Here is a 17,008-nt window from a genome sequence, read left to right as displayed (position 1 = left end):
AAAAATCCAACTCTTATGGCTGTGGCACTGGGGGCAGGCTAATAGGGAGAATTTACCCCCTAGACAGGATCTGTAAAGCAGGCCAGCATGTGAAGGGAGCTACAAAAAGCCAAATAAAAACTGGGACAAATAAAAGGTGAAGAGAGCTTGGCTCGCACCGGATAAGAATGATCCCACTTGATGCAAATCGTTTTCTCTGATCTCATAAAACTCTGAAACACAGTTTTTTTTTTTTTTAATCCTTTTTGTATTGTCCATTTTGGATTCTCCTTGGCTTAATAAGAGAAGGGCTTGAGATAACTGATATTGACAAAGTTTCTCTTTCAGCCATCCAGGAATAGTCATTGAGATTTTTTTTGTTGTTGTTGGCTAGGGAAGAGCTTAAATGGGAAGCCCTCTTTCATTTGAAGTGTGCCTCTGACAGTATTTAGAAATTGAAAAATAAGAAGGTCATCCTTCTAGAAAGGGTACGATTACCATATCCCTCCCCTTCCACACCACGACTAATTCTTCCCAAGGAAGAAATATGGGTTGAGTGAAACAGATATCAATAGTAAGACGACTCAAGATTCAAATTCTAATCCTGATATGGATTTACAGGGTAACCTAAGCAACTGATTCCTCTTTTCTTGTCTTGTATTTTCCCACCTGAAAAGCTAGTAGTAGGGTGAACTCTCCCCAACCCTCTGTCTCTCCCCCTCTCTCTCTTTGCATAGTATAGTACACACAAACTCATTAGAGGCTCATACAATTTTTGGACAGAGTCTGTCATGTGAATACTGCAATTCAATATATCCAATAATGAAAGTTTTACTCTAAAGGTCTCGAGCAGTGTTGGAGAATGGGCATGATGTCGCACAAAAAGTCGCCGTAAAGGTCAACCTAACCAGCCTCAGGTTCTTAGATGAGAACTCTGGAATCCTGGCTTCCAGGCTCTGATTTCTATGATATTAGACAGCCTCCAGTCTCTCTGGAAACATGATCCCTTTCCTTCAGTCCTGCAGGGAATGACCAGAAGATGTGTATGGTAGATAGAAAAAGGTCATCTTCTTTTTTGTACCTCTCGCGTGATTACTGCTGCCTGGTTTCCAGTTGTTCTAAGGAGCAGTTTGACCCCACAGTTAACCTCCCAAAGGCTCTTTTTTAAGTCCTAATAATCATATTCTTTGGGGAAGTGTGCCCCAAAGGGCTGAGCAACCAGCCCTTTCCCTCCTTCCCCGTGACCATCTGTGACTCCTGTATTTAAACTGTCAGACTGGGATTTTCTGAGAGGCTGACAAGCATAACATGTAAATTTCTTTTGGTGCCTTTAACCTGAAAAGATGACTACCAAACTACTTTTCCTCTCTCAAAAAAAAAAAAAAGTGGAAATGGGAGCATGTATGGTTAAAACAAAATCACTTGCGAACCTACCCTACAAGGCAGGGAAATGCAGAAATTGAGCTGCCCCAGACCCTGAAAGCATACCACCCCCTCCCATTCCACACCCACCCCACCCTGCACACACACAGGCTCGCACTCATACACAGGCGCACGCGCGCGCACACACACACACACACACACACACACACACACACACAGATGGTCCATACCTATTTCTGCTTTCTTTTAGGCTTAAAGCCTTGATCAGGATAGGGAATTCTCGCTTATGAGCAGCTCCAGAAACCGCAACGGCAGATTCCCTCTCCCCTAACACTCAGGTTCAGGGTAAGCGCCGCCAAGAGTCCAACCACTGGTCACTCTGAAATGTTCAGGAGGGGGAGGGAGGGAGAAATAAAAACGTCGTTTCTATTTTGCCACCAATGGCCAACAGTTAACCAAACCAGTCCTTCCAAGGGAATGACTTCTCCTCCCAGGTGTTTGCCTTTTCTATGAGTGGCAGAGTCCATTTCCATTAGGGGAGAAAGAAACCTCACTACCAGCACCTGTGTTCAGGAGGTCAGCCAGTCTCCAGAGGAATCCAAATGTTCAGGTCCCAGACTGGCAAAGATTGCTGCTGCTTCCATTCTGAGTTGGCATGGTGGGACATGACAAAAGACACAACCAATGTGACCTTTAGGGTGAGACCTTTAAACACATCCCAGAAGGGAAGGCAGTCATCAGATGGTAGATTTTTGGTCAAAAAAAAAAAAAAAAAAAAAGAAAAAGAAAGAAAGAAAAGAAAAGGAAAAAAAAAAAAAAAGACAGTTAAGCTCCAAATTAAAAGCCACAGCCTCAGAGGGGCAGAGGAAACCCAAAACTTCCTTTCAACCAAGTCATTAAGTATTTATTGCATACTGGCCATTCCAGACATTTGCCAGCCTCCTGCTAGACACAAGTAAGGAGGCAAAAGATACACAACGGATAGGTCCTGCCCTCCCGGAGCTTACAATCTGATTGACGGCTCATGCGTTCTTCGCAGCACATGGTACCAACTGTTCTCCAAGGACAAGATGCCTCCACTTGCTTTCTCAGCATTTCCACTGCCCAGAAGCTCCCCGAAAGGAAACTACTAGACTCACATTAGAAAGACTAGATGCAAACACCCACCAGATGTGGATTTTGATAGTCCTTGTTCTGAATTACTGGGTTAACCCCCCGCAAAGCCCTGCAGGCCCAACCGAGCTGATTATAAAACTGAGGAGTTTGTGTTTAGGTGAGACACACATCATCCACATTCCTATTTTCTGTCCCAGCCTCGCCATGACTCACTCCTGTCACTCAGAGGAAAGGCTTTCTTTAATCCACATCAGAGATGCCATTTGAGGAGCAAGGCAATGCAAAAAGGAAGCACACAAGCGTCTCTGTATTTTGGGAGCCTGTCCAAAACATCCAAGTTTAAAAAAAAAAAAGCCACAAAACCACACAGTGATTAATTTAACATTATTTCCTTGCGATGTTGCCAAAAATAAACTGAAGAGATACAGCGTGAGCAAACACGGATATTTGTCTTTCCATCTTGTTTTGGCCCAACATATAATCCCAATCATAACCAAAATCATCTCCGATCTGCGAGGTAATTATTTTAGGGTGTCTTCCCTAATTTCAAAGCAGAGGAACAACTTCTAATTGGAATCGAAGCTGGACTATTAACAGAGTGTAGTAAATAACACCGTGCTTCTATTGTGCGATTCTGAACAAAACAGTTGTCTTTTTTTTTTCCCAACCGAAACATGCAGAAAACAGCCCGAGGCCTTTAAACTTGAGCCCCTGGCGAGAAACCACCATACAATTATTTTCCAGGACTATTTAGATTCTTCATGCCGATTTTGACTGGTTTGTTCCTCATCCCTAGCTTCTCACAAAGAAAACTTTACTTGCCCAAAATCTTACTCTCTTCCCTTAATTTTGTCCCCTCTCCTCCATATCCTTTTCAAAACCCAAATCACTTTATGTCAACCGGACACAGATTGGCCCTCCCCACTACCCCGCCCCCTGGCCTTTTTTGTTTCTGTCTAAAAGAGGAAAAGAAATCAGCCTAAGAAAAGAGCTTTGCTGATTCCTCTCCAATTTACAGATTTTTTTTTCTTCAGGAACTTATGTTCGTCTACATGTTAAGAGTCACATAAGAAGGAAAACACTAGTCCATTTATTTATTAGCGAAAGGAAACGAAAAGATTCCTTGTCTCGTGCGCAGGAACTAAAATAGTATGAACTCTGCAACCTTCAATCTGCCCACACCTTCAATCATGCCACTGCCAGGGTTGTGACATCATCTTCAATCAATAAAATAACCTTGTTTCTCCTGGACAAACAGGCTGTCCCTGAGAATATTTGATAGGGGAAGAGAGGATATCCATGGTTCTCTCTTTAAAAGTACGATTTGAATCTACATGTTCAGCTCTTACGTAATAACAACAGGGGAGCAGGGCCAAGCTAAATTCTTACTATATCTGCAGTCATTGGACCCTCCCAGTATACCTCAGTCAAACACAGTTTTGGTTGAACCAAAACCCATTAGTGAGAGCCCAGATGCTTCTCAAGCCAAGTCCCAGAAAACCCACACTACAAGGTGGCCAGAGCAGACCAAATTCCTACCCTTCAAATAAGCTGTGAAATTATGGCTGCAAGATCTTTCTATCCCTCCTCCCTCCTGTTCCTAGTCTTCCCTCCACCCTCACTCTGCCAACCAAGATGAAGGTAAACAGATGACTGTTTCTCTGCTAAATCTCGGTCAATTTGCTCCATATGATTTTACTTCCAGCTAAATGGAAAGGAGCCAGTTCAAAGCTTCCCCTATGTGTACGCATCTACGTGCATATATTTGTGCACAACACACACACACACACACACACACACACTTCCACACAAAGAGAGAGGCAAAACGGCCCCCTGAATTCTCTCGTGTCCTCTCAGGTTGGTTGATGTTGTGTCCTGAAGTGTCCTAGAGAACACCTTTCCCAACAGTCTTGCAATCCAGGATACTAATTCACTTCCTTCGGGATGTAAGAAATAATAGTGCCTTTGCTCTAACCTTTCAGTGGGTGACACGCAGGCAGTATAAACACCATGGATAAGAGCCTGGACCTAGATTCACACTGCTGAAGTTCAAATCTAGGATCTATGGGTTATTAGCTGACCTCATACATTTCTCTTGACCTCTCCAAATCTTATTTCATCATCTTCAAGATAGGGATAACAGTGCTGCTACCTCCTATGGCTGTTATAAACATCAAGGGAGGTAATCCATGTAAAATACGAAGCACAGAGCCTGGACATAGTAAAGGCTCAATAAAATATGTCTATTAATGTTATTTCAAAGTGGCCCTTTATCTAGAAGACCCCAGCAATTTTATGAATTAAAGTTTTTAGTTGTCTTTAAAACCTTTATTTGCCACGCAGTCTTTGTGCATGCAGGGGTTCTTAGATCAGCAGAGGCCAGAACTAGAAAGACTCTTAGGAGACCATCTAGTGGCCCAACTCCCTCTTTCTGTATAATGAAGGTGCTAGAGCTTGACAAATGTTGGAGCCAGGGCAATGGTCCTTCCACTCTAATATATTATCTAGCATATTAGCTTCTGTGTAGAAGACGCTTAATAAATATTCATTAAATTGAATTGGCTCTGTTTTGAAGAGACTATAAACCTGGCTCACTACTACCACCAATTTTCCAATTCCATCCGAAGTAAAATGTTAATGGCGGGAGGAAAAATTCAAAGAGGGAAGACAGAAAGATGTGTGTAGTTAGAAGTATGGCAGAAGGACCTTGCAAAATCTTTCCTCTTTAGGCCAAGATCGGCAGGTGGGTCGGAGAGTAACATGAACCTCCACTGATCAACCATTTCCAGGCCTATGTTCTTGATCTGGTCAATGTCACAGCAACTTGGAATTTGCCCTTACTTTAGTCTAGCACGGACTTAAGAAACCGAGTTTGAGTTGGCCCCACCTCTTCGCTTCTAGCTCTACCTCTATTTAGATTATGTTGTAAGATTATTTTAAGAACCACAACAAGGCCTTCGCATTTCCAAATCTTACTGACAATCAGGGTCAGTTATCTGTTTTTGAGATGGTAACTCAAAGGTGTGGTCAACTGGGTCCCACTTTCGCTTTTCTGTACTCTAAAGCAATTAACTTGAACATGTTAATAGGCAACGGAGATGATTAACCCTGAAGTGTACATGAGCAGTGGCATATTTAGGAACAAGAACACTGTTGCCATCACCATGCCACCTCCCTCCACACACACCCATTCCGTGGGAAAAATAGAGCACATCATCACATCCCATTTCTCCTTGCCTCCGAAAAGGGATAAGTCGCCCATGAAATCAGACTGAGCATAAACTGAGAAAAGTTTAAGAATATACCTAGAAGCTGCCTACTTTACCAAATTCCTATCTTCGGTGGTATACTACTCACTTTTATTTTTGTTTTTACTTTCTTTTACAAGTAATGTAAACACAACAGGCAAATATTTGTAACGAAGAGGAAAACATCGCTCACAATCCCAGTACCTCGAACTAAACATTGTTACCAATATAGAACACTTCCTTTAGTGTTTTCCGTGTGTATTTGTGGTTTTACAAGGCCACGAGATATTAATGTACATAGGAGTTTGGATCCTACATTTATTTCACTTTGTCGTAAGCGCTTTCTCCATGGTGTAGACAGCAGTGTAGACTTCACAACAAACATTGCCATGACTGTGTAACTGTCCCTTACATATGTGTATCAAGATTCACTTACCCATTCTCCAATTGTTAAGACATTTAAATTGCTCTCAATTTTGTGCTACTCTAAATAATGTTATAAAAACATCTTGGAGACTTGGCCTTTTGCAACATTTTGGATCTGCTCCTAATGATAGAATCCCAGAAGTGAAATTAATGGATCGAGGTACTTGAATGACTCTAGACAACCCACTACAAAAATAAAACTAGCAAAACACCAAAGCCCCATGAAATCTCTCCGTCATTTAATGAAACTTTCTCCTCTCCCATTTTTCCACCAGGGCAGAGCAGGACTCCTGGGAGGGAAAGAAGCCAAGAGAAGCAGTGTAGTATCCCAGTGACTTGCGAAATGGCAGAGTGGAATGTGGGCTCCCCTGTGAAGCCAGCTTGCATGCACTTGCCCCAAATTGCCACCCGGCCAAGAAGCTAATTAGTAAAAGCATCAGGTGGGTGAGAACAGGTTCATGGCCTGTAATGGCTTATATCATGTTTCATTTTTGCCCTTGGAAAGATCTGACAGTCAGCTGGAAGACATTCAGTTCTAATGACCCAGCCTGCTACATTCTGAGAATTAAATTTGTTAGTTTTCGGATACCGATCTTCAATATATTGTAAAGGGTATTCTTCTGTGTAGACCTAAGTATACACGACCAAGGAGCCTATGTGTGGACCTCTATTTTCGGCCCCAGTTAAGGTGCCGCATTGAAGGTCAGCTCTGTTTAATATTATATGACTAAGTGGCACCTGTCTTAAATGGTCAATGTGTTATAGACAGATAAGCAGAGAAGGCAACAGGCCAGAGATGCCCTGGCTTAGCAAGAGCAGACACAACAGCCATTTCTTTCCTGGGCTGCTTAGTCAGAGCTCTCAGAAGAGGGTAGGTCCGCTTTCCACCTTCTCCTTGAAGGTTGTTCTCTAATCCTTCTCGATCTTCCCTCCGCTCCCAACTGTGCTCGATATGGAAAATTAATTCTCTCCCCTTGGTGTTGCCCCTGGACTTTGCACACATCTCTATTGCAGCTCTACCACACCGTATTTTCCACATTTATTGAGCATTTACTATAGCCAGGCAATGGATAGCTCCTAGGGTGGATTAAAAAAGAAATAAACCATAATCCAGTCCTCCAGAAGCTACTGGTCGAGCAGAGGGGACACAATCCAACGGGAAACACAGAGGACCCTGCAAAAAACTCTGGGCCACCTGAGCAAAGCTTCCCAGAGGAAAAGACTAATGAGCTGAAGATGAGACATCTGATAACCAATTTGATACTGGGGAAGTTGGAAAGGGAGGAGCCAAAGATAGGCCCAGATATATCTTTGAGAGTCATTAGCATATGGATAACAGGTAAGGTCAAAGAGTGGGCTGGAACACGTAGGGCAAGGAGTAGAGCAGAACCAAGGATGAAACTAACGATGGACCCTTGAAACAATCATTCAAGGGTCAGGTACTCTGCCAATGTGGTAGTGAGAGAGAAATTTCTTGATTTACCTCATGGCTTCCCCCACCCACCCACCCACCCATAGATCTAGATGTTGGAATACATGCTCCAGGTACAGAAGTCCCCAGTTGCAATGCAGAGAAAGAGAAAGAGAAACCGACGGAGACAGAGACAGAGACAGAGAAGCTAATTTTGTCTTTTAAGCTTCTAAGTACCAAGGCAGAAATTGGAAGTTGCCAGACTGCAAGAGATTAGAGGTCACGGGCTGGGCGCATGGTTTTCCTCCGTACCCTTCCCAACACCTAAAACGTTAACTGGCACATAAAATATGCAGAAGGGTTGCATACTGCATACTGAGTAAATCGCAACTTCCCAAAGACTTTGCTAGAGGCAACAGAGGGAAGACAAGGAATGAAAGACAGAGAATAGCAAGAACCATAATTCTGTTACCTTTAGTTTCTTAGCCTTTCTTCCAAGGAGACAAAGTCTCTTTCCCTTCTGCTAGTTGTCCTCCTCAGCAGCTCTGTGAGGAAATAAAGGCAGATGTGATTAATTCCATTTTACAACTGGAGAAATTTAAGTCCAGTACAGATAGCTCATGATAACCAATTTGACCCAGGTTTCACTGTGGCTGTCTGGTGGAGCCAGGATCAGCACCCAGGTCTTGTGACTTTCCTGCTCTGTGCTGGGTTACTAGACACAGAACTCTGTGGAACTGACTCTCCGGGGTTTTTTTTTTTAATGTTTATTTATTTATTTTGAGAGAGAGAATGAGAGAGAGAGAGAGTGGGGGAGGGACAGAGAGAGAGAGAGAGAGAGAGAGAGAGAGAGGGAGAGAATCCCAAGCAGCCTCTGTGCTGTCAGCACAGAGCCCAAGGCAGGGCTTGAACTCACGAGCCGTGACATTAAGACCTGAGCAGAAATCAAGAGTCGGTCGCTCAACCAATGGAGCCACCCAGGCGCCCCGACTCTCCAGTTTACAAGAGAAATTCGCCACGAAAGCCAAATTCTCTCGGGACTCTAACAGTATCGTGAGCAAGCCAGTGACTACACCTCTAAGAAAATACCTAAGACGTTTCCCCATATCAACACCGGAGCGGTTAAATGTAATTTGCAGTGGTGCTGCCCTAACATCATTAGGGGTTCCCTGTTCTGCTGTAGCACTTTTGAAGGGAGCCCCATCTGCCTTCGGTCTGGTTTTTGTGTCTGAGTGGGGCTCAGGTGTTGACTGCAGGTGTGGCATCCAGCAGGTGCATGGACAGGAGCCAGAGTTTCATATCTTCATACCAAAGGGCCTGAGTCACTCCCCAAAGGCAGCCCCTCCTTCTCACGCTGACTTGCAGGCCCCGAGAAGCTGTCTTGACTGAGTGGCCACTGCAAAACTAAATCTAGACTCTGCCTTCCCAGGAAGGCCTAGGGTAAAATCAGTTAAAGGTGCTAATCACAGGACCCAGCCAACTGTCCCACTCTCTGAGACTAGTGTAGGCATATGCTGCGGGCATAGCATCATAGCATCAGGGAGTATACGTACAGAATGACTGTCCCCTACTAGTTTTGGAGAAAAGGAGGACCACAGCAGACCCATGTTACGTATTTAGCTACAGAATTCTTATTCTACTCCAAATGGCCCTGAAACTTCATAAGCAAGTATTCATTCCCCTAAAAAAGACACAGTACAGTAGAAAGAACACAACAGGAACCCTGCCCTCCAGTGCCCATCGTGACCACGCTCTTTCAGGCTGCCAGGAGACAACCACTTAGCCTAGTCACAAAAAGTACCAGATCAGAATAGTCATTGCATTGCTCTCAAGGAAGCCTGAGAGCCTGAGGCAGACAGAATGCTCTTGGGGGTAGGGGGGTCATCCAAACTTTCTTAGCTCCAAAAATTGTTTACATTAAAAAAAAATTGCCTCCCCTCCCCCCAAACACACACACACACACACACACACACACAGCAAAGAGAAACTAATTGCAGAAAAAAACCACAAATGTTACCTTAATAAAATGGTTTATTGTCATTCACCGTATTTCTCCAATTCATATGGGAAACTCAGATTCATAAGCTTTGGTTTATAGCCCGTGATCCAAAACGTAAAACTGGTTACTAAACTAAAATGTGATCACTGTATATAAACAGAGTGAGACAAAAATCCGAACTGAAAACCTAAATGTAATAAAGTGGAAATTAGATTTCTTCAAAATAGGCTATCTAAATAATTTTCCCCATCTGTGATTTTTATCTTACTTTACTGTCACATGGAAAGAAGTGCCATTAATTCAATGCGAATCCTGCCCCTTGAAAACAACCAAAACGAGTAAGTGATGTACTAATTAGCTTCCTAATGGGGAAGGTTTTAATTGAACTCTTCTCTAACAACCTTCATCAAAGTTTCCAGGGCAACTTCGTAAAAGGATGTCAAACCTGGCCCATATTTTTATCTCCTTAAAAATAATTCTCGATGCACAGAAACACAGAAAGCTTATTTCTCTTCAATGCTGTTAACACTCAGGCCACTACATTTTCTGATGTCAGCAATCCCCTTCCCACAAATATTCCAAGTATGCACCACCGTCATTCTCCTTTCAATTATGTGGTTTCTCTGCTCCTTTACTGATTGAGTCCAGGCCTCTCGGATAATGAGAAGCATGTGCAGCGAAAATATGCTCTTAAAAAACACATACATCAGTTTCATCTGCATTATGAAGGGGGGGAGATCATTTGTCCATATCAAAAGGATCAGAATGTGAAGTTTGCTATGGGACACATAAAGGAAAAATAGATCAGCACCAGCACCTAAAGTTGGGGGGCAGTTATGGTGATCTGAAGCAACACCAATAAGAATAAGGGAGACCCCCCCCAAATCCACCCTTTCTAGCTTGGCCACATTTATATTTAATGTTATCTTAATGTTGCTTTGGGGGGTATTTGAGTTCTGACATACACATGGAAATGAGCCACGAATTGTACAGCAAGCATAAATATTCCATCATTAATAAAAACCAGCTGTGTATAAAACACTACAATGGCTGGGTTTCAGTTACTGGCTATCATCAGTATGTGTCACAAGCAAATATTACTCAAAACTTTCTCCCTTAAGACACACACACATAGACACACTCACACACACAGACACACGCCGAAATTTGTTTTACCCTTTTTAATCTTTTGGAAGAGCTTTGAAGAACTCACTGATCTCTATGGCACATTTCAACTGATGTCTCTTTTTGAAGCTATTTTTCATCACCCTGGAAGATGCTAGAGTCCTCTTATTCGAACTTCAACTTACCCCATAGAAGGAAAACGTTTACTTAAAAAAAAAAAGCCAAGAGGGTCCATAACATAAATGTTGGGATGATCAATCATAGTCAAGTAAGGCATTGGGGCACCAAGGGGCACTGTAAGTTATAAGAGAGCAAAGCTCATTAAAAGTGAACACCTGCTCAGGACCTTATAATAAGCCTTCTCTGCCATCATGCAAACACCTTTCATCCAATGACCTCAAAGCATGTGTCCAATATGAAGCATGCCTAAACACCTCTGTGAGGTATTAATATCCCTGCTTCCCAGAAGGGTAACTGAAGCCCAGAGCAGCTAATTCATTTACCCTTGGTCACATGACAAGTCAGAGAGGGCTGGGCACAGAAACCCAGATCCTGGCTTCAAGTCACAGAGTCTAATGCTGTTTCATGGAGTTGGGGCAATAATGAAAGTGACTTTACAAACGTCAAGAGCAGCCTTACAGAGTTAAAAAAAAAAAAAAGATAATTTTCAAAAATTATCTTACAAGATATTAGCAAATACCTCCATCTGCATTTCCCCATGAATACATATCATAAAAAACGTACTTAACTTGTAACTTTCTAAGTAGTAATAATCCATACTTCACCTTCCTCTTCTGGTTAAAGGTATTTAATCTAATTTATGATGAGCCACTGGTTTCCAGGAATGAATTCATCCAAAATGGAGATCACAGGTATATTATGCCTTCTCTATCAAAGGAAAATGAAGGGACCACATACCTGAGCTTTCGCTATACAGTGAAGACCTCAAATGAAGAGCCCATCATCCTGCCACACCTACATGTCTTCAATTGTCCCAAACCCTTAGTTTCCTTACGATTTTTTTAGTCTAATTTAAACATATTATTTTCAAAGCTATGAAACAAAACATTTGTGCCTTCCTGCTTTTCCTTTCTCCTTGGGGAAATTGTATAGTCTACCCAAATTTGTACTCTCTTGATGGGATATCATGATACAGTGATTTAAGAATTCATTCCTAATGATTTAGACAAAGTAAACAGTGAACCTTAGTTGTCTTTTCGCTTAAAAAAATGGGGAGGGGGGGTGCCTGGGTGGCTCAGTCGGTTGAGCGGCCGACTTCGGCTCAGGTCATGATCTCACGATCCGTGAGTTCAAGCCCCTCGTCGGGCTCTGTGCTGACAGCTCGGAGCCTGGAGCCCGCTTCGGATTCTGTGTCTCCCTCTCTCTCTGCCCCTCCCCTTTTCATGCTCTGTCTCTCTCTGTCTCAAAAATAAATAAACGTTAAAAAAAATTAAAAATAAAATAAAATAAAATAAAATAAAATAAAATAAAATAAAAAAATGGGGAGGGGTAACAGGAGGTCAACGGAATAGACTTAACAGCCTAGGTAGATACACGAACACCCCTAAATTACAGAAACGTTGAGGAATTACTTATTAAATCTGTTAGTCTCTCCCGGCATTTCAAGGAACAAACATATGCGATTCTTCACGCGTACTCAGTCAGGTTCTGACTTCATTCTTCCACATGGGTTTACAAAACTAAGTCTTAGTTGGGCTCTTATTTGAAAGAAACTTTGTAGATTTCTATGACCCCTCCCCCCCACAACTATGTAAAATTCATGTTAAGTACAGAAACAAGGGCATGAGAGGAACTAGGAAAAATGTAAGCGGGTGATCTGTTAGGACAGGATTCGTGATGAAGTTCTGGGCAGGATCTTAGCTTTTTAATTTGATATGTTGTTAAGATACAAAACACAATGCATTTATATTGCTATATCCTTAGAGGCTTTTTTTTTTTTTTACATCCAGATGACTACCTGATTGTATTTCTAATGACTGCTGCACCTCATTCTGGTACGAATCATTCACACTCACGTCCCAAGTGGAGGTCTAGGAAGGGAACCATAAACTTCTCAGAACTGGTTCTCAAAATCACCTTGTCCAGCTCCTCACAATGCACAGAGGACTTGCCAAGGACAGTAAACTGAGTTAGAGGTGGGCTTAGAGCCCACGTCCCACGCACCAGCAGGCTCACTAGGAAAGCTTATTGTAGATTATCCGATGAGAAACGGCACCACATGATGTCACTTACCAGAAGCAATTTTCTGGACCCTTGGGTTATTCAAATACAACAACCAGCATTAAATTTCTTTACCTCTATGGGGCAGAGTCCCACCGTCAGACTTAGCAGTGTCTGTGAAGTCTGATTTCTTTCCAGAAAGTCATACCACCTCCCATCTACAAGTGGTTGTCCGCTGGAGCTAAACGTGGCCAGCATTATTACAAGCCAGAACGATCTAGACAATTAACTCCATCCCATATAACAAAAAGATTTCAAAGGCCAAATAATGGCCTCACTTAACTCAAGCTATAATAATTACAACAAAATTCTAATGTCTTCCTTGATGCAATAAATACGTTTCTGAGAAGGCCCGGTTATAGTGAAGCTTTATATTATCAAGTCATAGCTCAAAGGCACTAACTAAGAAAGCTACTTCTTTCCAAGAAACCTGTAGTGGGTTCTTTTATAAAGCAAATGGCCTCTTATTTTCCTTCTTTTTCCCCTTGTTTTTTTTTCAGTTCAGATTTTGTGTGTTGTGTGCAGAAGGGGAAACTTCCCTCTTTTCTCCGGGTTAAAAGGGGTCAGGAGCCCACCATGGAGGAGGGCAGTGCAGTATGGGCAGCGTGTTTAATGCCCCCTTAGTTCCTTCGACCAAATTCTAACCTTTGACTTGGGGGTGGGACCCTAGATTTTGGACCAAAGTCCACAAAAGGCAGCAAGGAACGAAAAAGTAAGCAAGACTAAAGGCAACACGTCATAGAAAACCACCAACAAAAATTCCTGGGGACAGGAAATCAATAGAGCACAATTCTGAACAAATTGGTTTAGTCCCAAGCTAATTAACTTGTCAAGCAGATCTCCAAACCCACTGAATCCATGGGCGAAAGAGGTGATGTAATAAGAGATTTGGGAACATTTACCCATTTACCATCCTAAAAGGCTCAGCCACGACCACACACACCTCTGTCCACCCTTTTCAGTGGGTTTTAGCTGCACTTAATGGGTGCAAAGGACAATTTCTTCCAGACAGTCCCTAAGAATAGACTGTTCTCATGCATTCCAAATGCTCAGTCTCCATGGAAGAGGCTACCTGGCCACAAGCATTTCCCAAGAGGGAATATATCCACTACTTCTCCTCACTGGTAACATCCCCTTCACTTCAACAAAACAAAACAACTTATAACCACCCCGAGAACTTTGGGGGACTTTCTTTGGGGGTAAAGGAAAAGAAACCTTAAGAGGGGAGTAGGAGAGTGTGAGAAACTCCTCTTGTTTCCAAATGGAAAAAGGCCTTAAAAAGCTGGATCAAAGGAAGAAAGGGGGGTGGGAGAGACAGGCTGCTTAATTACAAAGACACCCTTTTAAAGAAGGCACAGGCCCTGGGAGAGGGCTCTTAGGAGAGGCACAGAAGCAGATGTACCCACTTAGAATTCTGGCACTCAATGGGACCTCAAGGTCATAGCATCCATCCTTCTGTGTTCTGAATAGACTGTTCTTAAGGCATTCTAGAAAGCATCTGATTCGCTCTTTACAAAATTTCAGAAAATGCCAAGTCCACAAAGTGCCATGGCTATACATTAGTCTCATAATCCCTACTTCACCAACCAGAAATGAGCTTTCAATTTCCAAATCCAAAATGGTATCGAGTATGAATTTTTAAATTTCCTCCTGAAATCTTTTAAATTGGTAAACCGATCCCCAACTTTCACATAAAAGTAACTACGTACAAGCATGGGCAGAGGTTTACTTCATAGCAAGCCATGAAGTTAGAAAAAGCACTTTCAATTTTATGGAGCCACAGACTTTTCCAAAGAAAGAAGTATCTTAAAATGAAGTATGATGTAGTGCCAGAAAGTGTCTGTAAATGACACCGGATAAACCCATACAGAATAACTGGAACCTGAGTTATCATCTGTAAATAGATGCAACTACTCTACAACCACCTGGCTATTAAAATGTCCCAGGCCACTTATAAAATGTAGTTTGGTCAGGCCAACTTTTCCCTCCCAGCTGATCTGAAAGACGATAGCCTTTAAAATTGTCGCCCTGTAACGTTCCTTCTCTCCCTTCCTGCTTTCCTTTCCCCCATTAAAATCAACCAACACAATCATTTAAAAATAGAGCCAAAGAATTGGTTCCCAAAGAAGCAATGGGTTGGTGACATCTTGGTAACAGGTCTTTGAAGACCACCATTCTTAGAAGTTTGCCATGCTTGCTCAACTGGAGATAGGTGGGAGACGGGTGAAAATTTATCCTGCCTCCAAAATGGTATTTCAAAGTATTCTTAGCTACTAAATGAGGGTGCTGAAAGGTCTAACTGGGAAGGCTTCACAAAGGCTGACCCGGGGAAAGGACTTTTCACAAAACCTAGTTCAAGGAGACTTAAATCACTTTAGCCCTCCATTATTGAAGATTATGGTGACTAATTATCTTCCTCTCTGGATGGGAGATGAGGGTTATATTCAAAAGAGTTTTAAACACCTCCCAACTTCCACTCTTAACGTGGTGGTCCGGGAGAAGCCGGAGGAGGTAGGAGAACGAAATTAGACACTCCAAGGTGTTCTACAACTCTTTCTAAAATACATGCCAGAGATTGAAAATGCAATTTCCTCACAAACGTTTCCTTTCCTCTCATTTAACTGTATTTAGTTCTTTGCTGCAAATTATTATTATACTATCATTAGTGGCAATTTACCAGACTACAAAGACTGTCACTTTCCCTCTCACTTTTCCTTTCCTTTGTTTTCACATATCAATAAGTCCACCTTGCTGTCGAAGCTCCAATGTACAGTGGCCAAGGCTTGGGACCCTCAAGGCACCTGCATGACCCTGCAAAACTCGTTACTAACATCTATAAAGCAGATAATGGGCAATCCCCTCCTCACCACCAAACACACACACACACACATCTACCAAAAGGAGTGTAGCATTGTAGATTACTCGTAGACTTTAAGACTTCAAGAATTCACAGCCCCCGGGGGAGGGGAGTGTGAGCCCCCACCTCGACTCTAAACACTTAGGAGGAACGCATCTAGCAATCTGAGATAAGCGCCCATAGACATTCCTCCTGAGGTAAATGTTGACCTGCAGTTCCCTCATTCTTTTTGTGCTTAATTACCTAGATACCTACAAGAACCCAAGGAGGCAAGGAAGTAAAAGTACCGTCAAGTAGTGGTACCCACTAGCATCTCCGTAGGACGGGAAAGGAGCGCACACTCTTTAACCCATTTAACTTGCTGCTCATCCTGGAAAACTCAAGGCCGGCTGCAAAGAAAGTAGAACACCCGGGCATCCCCACATGCATCTAGATCGACTCACTCACGCCGAGGGCACGATCAAGTTCATGCCACCATGGATTCCTGCCCCAGTTCCCCGCGAAAAGTAACCATGCGTCTCCTACCCCTGAAGGCACCGAAGACAAGGTGACGACTCTCTGCTCGCTCAAGTGGCTTCGGTCCCGGGCCGGAGGCCAGGGATGGGCAGGGGGAAGCCCCAACTCCCGGCTGCTCCCCTCCTCGCTGCTCCGTCCGGGCTCTCCTTGGTGGCAGTGGACAGGCAGGATACCGGGCCGGAGGGTGGAGCAGCGGATGGTCGGAGGCAAGACAGACTGGAGGTGGGGGGTGGAGGGAGCGGTGAGAACTAAGAGAAGATGAGGCGAAAGAGAGCGGAGATGGAAGAATAAATCAGGGGGTCTACCAGCTTGAGCAGCCAGAAAGCTCCTCGGAAGGAAGGGGCGTGACTGCGATGAAGGCAGCTCCTGGGCAAAGGATGGGAGGTAGGGGAGGGGGACGAATGGGTGGCTTTTCTTCTTGCGGTGAGCGGCTAGGACCGCCCAGGCGTGGGGGGTGGACTAGAGAGGGGGGCGGAGTAGAGGGCGGGGAAAGAAGGGAGGGAGCCGGCCTGGACCCTGGGGAGGGGGGGGGCGGGGGGCGGAAGAGAGGCGGAGCCAGGGGGCGGGGAAGTTTCAAACAATTGAACGGCGGGGTCCAGCCACTCTGGCTAAAGCGGGGGGTCCTAGCTCTAGTCCTCCCACTCGTGTGGCTTTACGCGCTTACTGTAGTCCTGAGAGGCTACGCAAGGACTGGCTGGGAGGAAGGA

At 43.6% G+C, this 17,008-nt stretch overlaps 1 protein-coding gene across 3 annotated transcripts in view; it reads right to left on the bottom strand.

The window, feature by feature from the left end:
* The window catches only part of AMOT (angiomotin), a 62,960-nt gene extending 46,209 nt beyond the window's left edge, over nucleotides 1-16,751 (bottom strand). The window contains exons 1-3 of one of the 3 annotated variants that reach the window (XM_019426887.2): nucleotides 16,311-16,751; nucleotides 8,036-8,108; nucleotides 1,593-1,741 (exon numbers count right to left, since the gene is read on the bottom strand). The gene's annotated coding sequence lies outside the window, so the exon portion shown is untranslated. Of the gene's footprint in view, nucleotides 1-1,592; nucleotides 1,742-8,035; nucleotides 8,109-16,228; nucleotides 16,250-16,310 lie in introns of those variants that run through there. The other 2 variants (XM_053891238.1, XM_053891239.1) reach the window with 2 other exon arrangements.
* Nucleotides 16,752-17,008: the final 257 nt, after the last annotated feature.

The sequence above is a fragment of the Panthera pardus genome, unplaced genomic scaffold (genome assembly GCF_024362965.1).
Source record: "Panthera pardus isolate Hobbes unplaced genomic scaffold, ASM2436296v1 HiC_scaffold_27, whole genome shotgun sequence".
Classification (NCBI taxonomy): domain Eukaryota; kingdom Metazoa; phylum Chordata; class Mammalia; order Carnivora; family Felidae; genus Panthera; species Panthera pardus.
Note: the sequence above shows the minus strand (reverse complement) of the source record. Positions and strands in the feature narration are given on the sequence as shown.